Consider the following 11059-nt stretch of genomic DNA (forward strand, 5'->3'; position numbering starts at 1 on the left):
CTCTCAGAACATGTTCAGTGTTTTTGTTCAGTATGTTTGGACAAGAACTTTGTAAAGTATGTGCATTTTTGCACCAGTGAGAGTGAGAGAAACAAGTTTGAAAGTTAGATCCAGAGACTTCTTAAAGAGACTCAAATTAATTATTGGTTTTTTTTAGAACAATTTTACTGTTTTATTTTTTATTTAAAATTAAACTTATTTATTATTCCCCTATCACTGTATAGATTTAGATAACTCCTTAGTTATTTGTAAGAGGATATTAATCTCTCATGGAGTAAGTACCCAGGACAAAAGACATGCAGTTCCTTTTTGTAAAACAAAAAGGTTAAGGAAGTATTATCACTTTAAGCACAAATCTTTTAGACCTTATGTTTAACTTTGACAAGGATGTATCTCTTGGAATTAGAAATGGGAGTCAGTGCATTTATGCTTAACAATTTCATGTCAGCTCTCTAAGACAGTTGAATTCCTTAAGGCAGTAGTACCCATCCCACCTCCCCACAACCTAATTTTGAGACGTATCCCTGCTGTGGCACATCAGATTTCAATGATTACTTTACTCCAGCTGGAAAGCGAAAGTTCAGACCTGATGTTCATCTGAGGGAACAAAGATTACAGGCATTCAATGTTGGTTTTTGGCCTTACCGCTTACTTGCTGAGATTTCTCCAGATTCCCTGAATCTTTGGTTGATATTATGGACTGTAGATGATAAAATCCATAAATAACTTGGAATTGTCCGAAGAGAAACATTGTTCCTAAAATGTTGGACTATTTGTTCATGCAGTTGTTCAGAAAGTGGTGAACCTTACCCCATCCTTGCTTGTGAACGACTGTGAATTCAGGGATGCTCTGTTTATTCTCAGTCATGACACTCACCTGTTTCCAATTAGCATTTTCAGCTGTGAAACGTTCCAAACAAGTGTTTTTTGTTTTTTTTTCATTAGCATTCCTCAGCTTTCCCAGTCTTTCGTAGTCAATGTCCCAACGTTTTTGGAAGTACTGCAGGCATCAAATTCCAAATGAGTGACTATTTACAAAACTACAATAAAGTTTTCCACTTGAACATTTTATATGTTGTCATTGTAGTGTATTCGATTGAATAGAAGTTGAAAAGGAGTTCTGCTTGTTTTACACAATGTTCCACCTTCCTTGGAATTGGGGTTGTAGTTAGATGTTTGTATTCCTTGACAATGAATACACAACTCATTATATCAAGCAATGATTTCAGCAGTTTAAAAAATTGGAAATCTTTCTACTAGTGTCATAAAGTAAAAATGATCACAGATATGAAAATAATTTATGCATATCTGATGTAATAGCAGATTTGGTTGGTTAAAAACACTCACTGTGCTGTCACTAAAACTCTGACAACTAATCCAACTTGAATCAAAGGGATTATCATAGCTGATAAGATGGTTCTCTCTCTATGCAATCAAATGTTACCTTTCTTCTACAGCAACAGCAGCGTTGTGATAAAACCCTCTCCGGAGTAGATTAAACTACGCGCAGCGCCTAACAGGATATAAGCACAGCATTGCAAACAGGAGGCATTTGTGTTTGATAGTGGATAGGTTTATGGTTGAGCCTTTTAACATCTTGACTTTCTAGTCTCACTCGTTTGCTTTTCCAAACCTCCAAATTAGCTTATCTTAATCACAGTGGTTTCATTTTGCTTGCATACAGATTTTCTTCTTTCAATTGTGTATTTGTGCAAACATTATCTTACAATCAGTCCTGAATGTGGTGTGAATAAATGTGAATTTGTCATCTATGTGCTGAGGAACTTATTCTGTGGATGTAAACTACGCAAATGGAAGTTTTAGTTTAATTCAATAAAATTATTTTTGAGCTTCTAAATTGAACTGTATGCACTGCTCTTGACATTCAACATTCTATTGCAGTTTTAATAATAGCACAACAATTATGAAGAATGTGGGACTTCCATTGTTTTTCCTGTTTTTTTTTTCAGGTCTTTAATCTGTCCCACCCTCGTCACTTCTGTCGATTGGGTATAATGACCGTCACTCGCGGGTCTTTGTCTAAAATTTATAGTCCATTTGAAAGTGGATCAACAAACTTTTCTTATGTGAGTACACACATAATTTCAAGTTTCATAGTAGCCTAATCATCTTTGAGAAAGAAAGAATCTCAATGCCCATAAAAATTATGACTTTTTCTACATTATTCTGGAAAGAATAAAATGTACTGATTATTCTTTATGAAGAAATAGGACTTATAAAACAAAATAATGTTTTTCTTCAAACCACACACTCACACTTTCCCCAAATACTCTGCCCTCTGCCTTCCACTGTCAGGAAACCTCAGCTTTCTTCCAAATTGATCTCCTGTGATTTATCAAATATCTCCTATAAATTGATTATTTTACAAAATTACTTCAGAAAGAGCTGTGCACATTTAGTTTACTTGTACCTAGGTGCTCTATATTTTGTTTGAGCTACCAGCTACTACTCGCACTAGCACATAAATGTCTGTTTTCATTCCAGGATTGCGTAATGGAGTACTTAAAAGGTTGTTACAATTTTGCGTATTTCAGTGAGCTCATGGCATCCTTCACTTGCCAGAACATGCATTCCATTTATTAAAAATAGTAATCCAAAGAGAGCAAGATATAAAAGAGGCCAAATGACAACCTTGAAAGCATCATCAGGGAAAAAAATAAAAGCATCTCTACACCAGGGAACAATCTAATCAATAATCACCAAAAAGTGTTACATTACAATGTCTGAAATTGTCATAGTACTGACATCAAAACAGGCAGGATATATTTGTCTCAAGTTATCACTACTCTCATCCTTCAGGGAATGTGAAAATGTGCTTTATTTTCCTTACAATAGATGACACAATAATATAATATTATATAATGTTATATAATATAATATAATATAATATATTATAATATAATATAATATAATATAATATAATATAATATAAAGCGGAAAGTGAGGGGCATTGCAGGACAGTGTGAAAAGCCAACATATTCTCAATTTTCAGCTTTGCAATGGTTGATATTCGTCCATCCATTTTCTTACACTCTTGTCCCTTCATTTGTGACATATTTCACTTTGCACAATTTTTGTATCAAAGCAGCCTAGCTTTTAGACGCAGGTCAATGCACATAAATAACTATTATACAGTCTGTGCACTGCAGTGATTAGATGCATCAGAATTGTTTTCACAAGTGATACCATGCAGTACATTGGTGTTTTGGATCTAGTGCATCTTCTGTTGGGACATTTTGGTAACAAAACAGCTTCTCTGTGACTGAATGAGTAATCACTCATTTAAAGCAAAACGTTGTGTCTTTCATTATGTTAGTCTTTGTCATAATGCCAGACAAAGACTAGAGCGGGCAGTCACGACACTGAGACTGGGAGAAGGTTTAAAACATTTATTTACACAAGAAACTAAAAATGGAAGTTAATTGGATCCTGAAAAAAGCAGATGCATATAAGCAAACTTTACTGGAGATTTGTAGCTTATGGTTAGGAGAACAAGGACGGGTCCAAGAAGAGGTAAACACACTGCAGTTCTATGTGAAGGCAAATACATGTATACTCTTGGCAATATATAATAGAGTGGATTGCTGCTAATATGACGGTTGAATTAACTTGCCCTATGATTGATGCAATGAGTGTGTCTGCGTCCAAAGTATTGGATATTTGCAAGATAGTGGGGCTGGAATATTCATATGTGTATATATATAAATGTGGCAGGTGACTGGATATGGACATACAAAATTTAGGGAAGATCTGACTAATTTCTTTCTCTTTTTTTTGCCTTGGGTGTTGCACAAGTTTTGCTACCCTGGGCAGAAACCCATGATACCCATATCCAAAACCAAAACTGATCAATTATATTAATTATTTACCAAGCAAGTTGCAGACTTATAGTGTAGAGTCCTATATAGATTTTTTTTCAACTAAGAATAGTTTACAAACAAACTTTCTCAAAAAGAAGGTTACAAATTTTAATATTTAACCTCATAGAAGACATTATGTTGAACTAATGTCTCTGTGAAAGAGCCAAAATGTATTTTTTTTCCTCTTTCCCTCTCAGATCGATGGTTCAAGATTTCATGTGTAAGGTTCTGAAGATGTATCTTAAAGTGCTATCAAACCAAGATGTCAAAATCAACCTCTAACATACACATATGAAATATAATTTATCAAATTTTGCTTAAATTGGTAAACATTTTCTTAATAGTTAGCTACAAATACTAAGTAGTTAACTTCTAATTGATATGATATAACATGGCAATGTTTAGGCGCTTGCATATATTCACATTCAGTAAGTTAGAATATGTTTTCCAATGAAGCTTGTTTGCCAGAATAAAAGCACATTTTGAAAAAAAATAAAATAAAATAAGCAGATACTAAATATATTTCCATTATTCTCACATTTCTGAAATCATTTTTATTTTTGTATGATTTAATCTTCTAATCTTAAATGTTGTATTGTCATTACCTGTAAACAAAAAGTCACCATAGCTTAAAAACATTAGTTTTTTGTAAAACTAGTCTGTTTCACTTAGTGAAACAAAGGAGCTTTTCAATAACATTCAATTTTCTAGACTGCATATAAACATATCTGTTTTTCCAAATATGTATGTAGTACAAATAACTGTGTGTGTGGGCGTGTGCATGTAGGGGTGTGTTTACTGCGGAATAGTACCAACCTATATTGCACTCATCTACCCAGAATGACAGATGAACATGTGTCTGTACACATGCATGTATATATTATCCATTGGGATCATCCTACTCTTCAGATGTTTGTGTGCCAGTGAATGCACTCAGGCCTCAGAGGTTTCCCTTGTCATGGATTTTGAATTCTGCCCTGTGGCTTATCTTCTGAACAGCTGCTCTCTCCTTCAAGGCTTTTTCTCGTCTTTTGCTTTCATTCCTCTCAAGTCGTTGTTTCTATCTTTTTTACTTTCCTCTTTTCGTACAGCTAATTTCACCTTGCCTATCGGTTCTCGCTGAAATGCTTGCAAATATTCCATAAACAAGTCGACAGAAACCTAAAGAATTCAGGCTGTATCAAACCAGTAAACTTTTACACCTTCTACTGAGTTGTGCTGTTCTTGAAATAATTGAGAAATATTCCTATATTTAAATATTGCCAGCATTTATTTGGATTATTGTATCCAGTTACTCTTGTTTGTTCTTAGGAGTCAAAACTACCTGAACATAGAAGATACAGTCTTCTACATTATATAGACCTGTATAAACTATCAAGAATAACATAATAAACAAGGGTTAAGTTTGTAAGTATGGAAAGGTTTGTTTTTGAGAACTAAATTAAATGAGGTCCAGTGCACCCCTATCTATTCATGAATCAGTATTTGCGGATTCACTTATCACAATTTTTTCTATAGACTGTAACTACTGGTAGAATTGTTCATAGAGCATATCTAAAATATTTGAAATACAGCTTAGGGAATACCTAAGCATCCATTGTCGATAGATTCAAATTCCATTACATCCTTTACATTTGAACCTACTAACGGTCAGTTCTATGCTGTAAAATGTGGGAATACGTAAAGGACAGTCTATGACATCCACCAATACCAGTTTGTTGAAGTCTCTCAACAAGACTGAATCACCAGTAACACCATTCAAGAACAAAGAGACCAACAACCACACATTTCACTACAAATCAATGAGCAAAGGCTGAAGTAGTCCACCCATGTCTGCAGAATGAACACTGATTGATGGTGATATATTCCTTTAAGGTGCTACTGACCCACTCATTGAAGAGTGCAACAAGTTGCAGCAAACAGGACACGAGTCAAGTATATAGCAGAAGCCTTGAAGCTTCTATGTCTTGTTTTGTTTCACGTAAAGGCTCTACAATGGACTGTGAAGTAGAGAAAAACATGATGGAGAGCAATGCCCATCCTAATGGCATCCACAACATTACATATGTTGTTGATGCCAGGATGATCCAGTTATCAATTAACTTCCAAAGCAATAGGAAAAACAGAGGAACATATTATTTTCTATTAGTTTGGTACAGTGGGCTCTTATTGTTCTGGGTGCCATTGTGTACCATTGTGTACTGTTCTTCTTATTGAGGTCTGCAATGTTGTGGTATTTTTTTAAAAACACACCACGCACATTTCATCAGGTCATTGTTTCTGCTGCTTCACCAATGAATTTTCCGACATGCAAGAACCAGATACTGAAGCTAATTATGATTAACCTCCAAGCTCACTTGTTTCTGCTGCAACAAAAAATCCAGTTATGGTTAAAGATTCATAGCAAAACAAATTGTAAAACTACTGCTTTGAGATTGAAAAGGCCAATAATCTTTCTTAATGTCCTGTTTTGTTTCTGTTTCGTATACCAACCTGAACTGGTTGCTTTGCAAACTTATAACTACATTGTCAGTTTCTAATTCTTTTCTTCAGTGGTAATTGATTGAAATTTGGCATGTAAGAAATTAATCCTTTGATTTGATGTTTCATTAGTTCCCTGTCTTTCCTTTGCGTCTTAAGCATACCCTATCACTCCTGCGCTTCAGTTTTTAATTAAAGATTAAATGGAAGTTAAACACAATGAGGCATTTAGCTATTTCTGTTGGCTGAAAAGGTGCAGACTATTGAATTCTGGGTGAGAACATTCAGAGAATAGAAAAAGACCGGGTAAGCTGGTGGCTGTTATGAGATGAAGGCAGGTTGCACCCCTTGGCATTGTGGCACAAAGCAGAATGCCCTACAGTGCTTCCTCTGTGATTCAGTTTTTTATTCCATATAACACTCCTTATTACCTCTTCTCATTCTTGCTTCCTCTTAAATCTTTTTCCTGTCCATCTTGCCCTTCTGTCCCATTCCCCAGTGTACATCATCACACCCCTTCTGCCCCACTGCAATGTCTAGATTTTTAATGAGCCTACATTTAGCCTTGCTGGATGAGAGGAATGTTTTTTTTTAAGCATTTTATCTTGGACTGCATTTTTTGCTGTCACCTTGGAATTTTTGTACCATCTGCCTCATACATTTTATTCTCAGACATCAAATCCCTTTACCATGTCTAGCTCTCTAGATCCACCCTTCTTCCAAGAAATTCATTATGACATATTAGATGCATTAGTAAGACGAATGAGAGCCAAATGCACTTGTATTCAAAACAGCAACATGATTTGTCCATTAGTAATCTTTCTTCCTGCTTGAATGCTTAACTGCATAAATCTTTCTATTTTCACTATTCAGTGTCTGCAATATCTAAATACAAAATACACCACTAAAGGTTTTTTTCTTCTTTTTATATAAAATCCTTACCTGACTGGAAGTATATAACAACAAAAGTTCTATTTAGTCATATCTTAAAAAGTAGCAGTAGTTATTTTCCCTCATAGGTTTCTAAAATGTAGAAACTGAAGGGTAGTTTTTCTTTAAAGAACCAGTCAAATATTGCAGACCTTAACCTACAACCGAAGGCTCTGGATCTTCATGTAGCTTTGTAGACCCACCACCATGTCTCATAAATTTGACCAGTAGTGTTATAGAACCAAATTTATTGGAGGTACAAAAAGGAATAAGAAATGCTTTTATGTAACATCCATCTATCCATTTTCCACATTCGCTGCATTAGGCGAGAGACAGGGTACATTCTGGACAGGACACCAGTTTATCCATGCATGTACAAACTCATGCCTCATTAACATAATGACCTTATAAGAGAATAGTAACATTGACACAAGGAATACTTTTCAGATTTTTCATGTGTGTGTTATTGGAGTGAAACATTTTTACAAATCTGTGTTATTTGCTGATTATTAAAGGGGGAGGTGGTATGTGTAAACATGGCTCTTTTTTTTTTTAGCTTCATGCTATATTCTCTCATTAAAACATACCTGGAGTATTCTTTCATGCATGTCTGAGAAATCCTTGAATCTCTCATGGCAGCCATTTGAGGGTGAGTAATGGTTGCTCCCACAAAGCACATCCCGTTTCCCCAAAGCTCCTCCTTGAAACAGTAGTCCCCAGCCAATCTTTTCTCTCACAAAGCACCCTTTCCTAAGGACAATTGTAAACTGTATAATGGAAAGGTATTGTTGTGATGATGTCCCAAAGGCAGAGTGTCGAAAAGAGCAGGAACTTCTTAAAAGGAGTAAAATCAGGGTAAAAAGGTCAGTTCTTTACCCAGTATAAAAGTTTTACACATTTTAAACTGAACCAACCATAATGCTACTTTGGGTGGGGGTGTAAAAGAATATGAGGTACAAATAAAACCCTGAATTTATGACAAGTTGCCAGGATCCCATCATGGAGTCTCGTGACTCTGCCACAAACTCATACTAAAAACTAACTGCTGCCTTGATAACAATCTAAAACACAAAAGCCAGAAACTCTTACACTCACTTGTGTAAGCTAACTAAGGCCCTGGACACACACACTCAAAGTTGTATCTTAGCTGCAGAAAGTGGTGCTTTATATTATTAGGGTACCAATGTTCTCTTCTGAACTTGTAGAATGAATGAATTGTTTAAATAGCACATATATGTAAACAAAAAGTTGGCTAATGTTCTCCGAAAGCAACATGTAAAAGCTTGAACTAAAATAAATTTAAAACAAATAAGAAATAAAGTAAATTATATCCACCAGTCCCAAAAAGATTAAAAAGCAATTTCTAAGGCTTTGGTACTTCAGCAAACCACAGCTGGATCCATTATCTACAGCTGGAACAGGTGAAACTTCCCAGGTGAATCTGGCCTACAAACTGCTCCAAGAGCATGTAAACAATTCATCCAGCAGATCATAAAATAACCAACAACCACATCAAAAGGACTACAGGCCTCAGTTAAATAAATAACACTCCAACACAAGCTGACACTGTTACTTAATGAAATTCCCAGCTGATCATTGATGACATAGATTATGAGGAAAGTCTGAAAGATGAGTTCAACAACTCAGATGAACTATATATACATATGGATGGCACATCACTGCAATGGAATGGAAATGTTATAGCAATGAAAACTAATGCTACATTATTTCAGGCTTTGCTATATCGATACCATGTACACACCAACAAAGATTCCCTCACCTCGGGATGTTAAATATGTGGAGTGGCTAACATGGCAGGTGATTTGATTTTATCTTTTGTTAGATTTGTTAGACTAATAATTATTTCAATACTTTCGGGCGCACCTAGACTGTTTGAAAAACATTGAACTTTCAGTCTTAGAATGAGGTGATCATCAGGATGGAAAACAAAAAAAAAGTAATGACAAAGCAACAAAAGGTAGCTTAGTCTGTCCCGATATAGTGGCACAGCAGTTTTCAGTCTTCATCCCAGTACACATGCAAATGGTAGAGATATGTGACTGGCCTCGATGTTGTAAAAAATCTACTTAATTTCTTTATATTTGGACTCATGTAAAAAGCATTTTAAATGAGCTAGCACATTTGATATAACCACTTGTGGTATAACCAGATTTGTTGTTGTTCTTGTTTGAGAGCACAACATATTTAACCATTTCAGTTGCAGATTACTAAAGTGAAGATACGTCAACAGTAGATATTTAGCCCCAGTAAATACCTACTGTATAGTTAAGCAGGAACAAACCGACCTGAATCAGTCTGCTGAGTATGTAGGTATTCTGAGTCCTATGTGTGAAAAATTTGCTTTGAGGGTAAAAAAAACATTTGCTATCTGTAACTCAAATGTTTCAAAATATGTCTGAGCGGTAGCTCATGACTGTTTCTTTTCTTGGGAGCTGCTGTGGTCCATGAGCTGTTTGTGGTTTAGCACAAACAGCAATCAACAGCAGCTGAGTCTGCAGCTCATTTTGTATCCAAAATCATCTTGCTTGTTAACTCTGCGAAAAAGAATATGGGCAGAAAATAAGCCACTTGCAAGTCACAGTGTAGTGTACAGCTGAAAAGACTCTGAAACAGCACTGAACTACTAATTCAACACTTTATTTTTTGTTATTTTTTTCAAAGTGTTGCTTTAAATTATGTCTTTGAGACTCTGCAAAGTAACATGGCTAAAACATAAAGAAGGGAAATATTGCTTCCTGTATTTTTATCCATAAAACAAATACAGTATGAGTGAAGATATGACCCACGACTGAGATTTACGCTCACTTAAAGGATTAAAGTGAACACAATTTCCCTTATTAGCCCAAAGCATTTTAAAGACAATTATCTGCCCTCCCATGGCTCTTTGTTGCCACTGCAACTATTTTGCCGTATCTGCATCCCTCTGTCAGAGAAAACTATTGGGCGAGCCAAACAGCTCAAGTTCTTAGGCATCACTCTGGATTCTGAATCTATGGTTGCTTCGCTTCCAGCTGATAAATTATCCCGCACCCGTGAAATTTCCCAGTCCCACGTCTCTTCCTCAGTCCTTTCCAAAAGTCAACTTCTGTTTCTTTTGGGCCATCTGAACTTTGCTATGTGCATTAGTCCATAAGGTCGCTCCTTTCTTTCCCATTTGCTTGATCTTGCCAATTCTGTTCCTTCCCTGCTTGACAAAGCTTGCTGCTCTGATTTGGCTTTCTGGAACAGAATTTTTATTTTTTTGTTGTGATAATGCTATTTATTCAGCCGACTCCCTTTACATGGATTCAGCCCCATCCTCTGGTTTTGGGGATTTTTGCAGGGGAAATGGTTTGCAGATGTATGACCCTCTCCTTCTTTCTCGACAACTCCTCCACATTCTATAAAATCGCCCCCATCGCTGTAGCCTGCTGCCTTTGGAATTGGCTCTGGAAACGGAAACGTATTGCTGCTTTATGTGACAATGCCTCTGTCGCTGAAGCCATTAACAAAGGCTGCTCTTCATTGAAGTGTATTATGCCCTTCCTTTGTCGCATCACCTGGCAGTCAGCCTCTAATAACTTTAGAGAGATTATGCTGATAGTGTTGAAAAGAGCAGAGTTTGCTCCTTAACTTTAAAGGTCGATTGTGTGGCTGAGACGGTATTCCACAAGCGCTGCTGTATGTTGTTTTGGTTACACAGGTTTAGCATATATTTATGCTTATCATTACATGTATTATTTAGCTGCTTAGTGTTGAAACTGGGT

This window comes from Xiphophorus maculatus, chromosome 18, assembly GCF_002775205.1.
Source record: "Xiphophorus maculatus strain JP 163 A chromosome 18, X_maculatus-5.0-male, whole genome shotgun sequence".
NCBI lineage: Eukaryota > Metazoa > Chordata > Actinopteri > Cyprinodontiformes > Poeciliidae > Xiphophorus > Xiphophorus maculatus.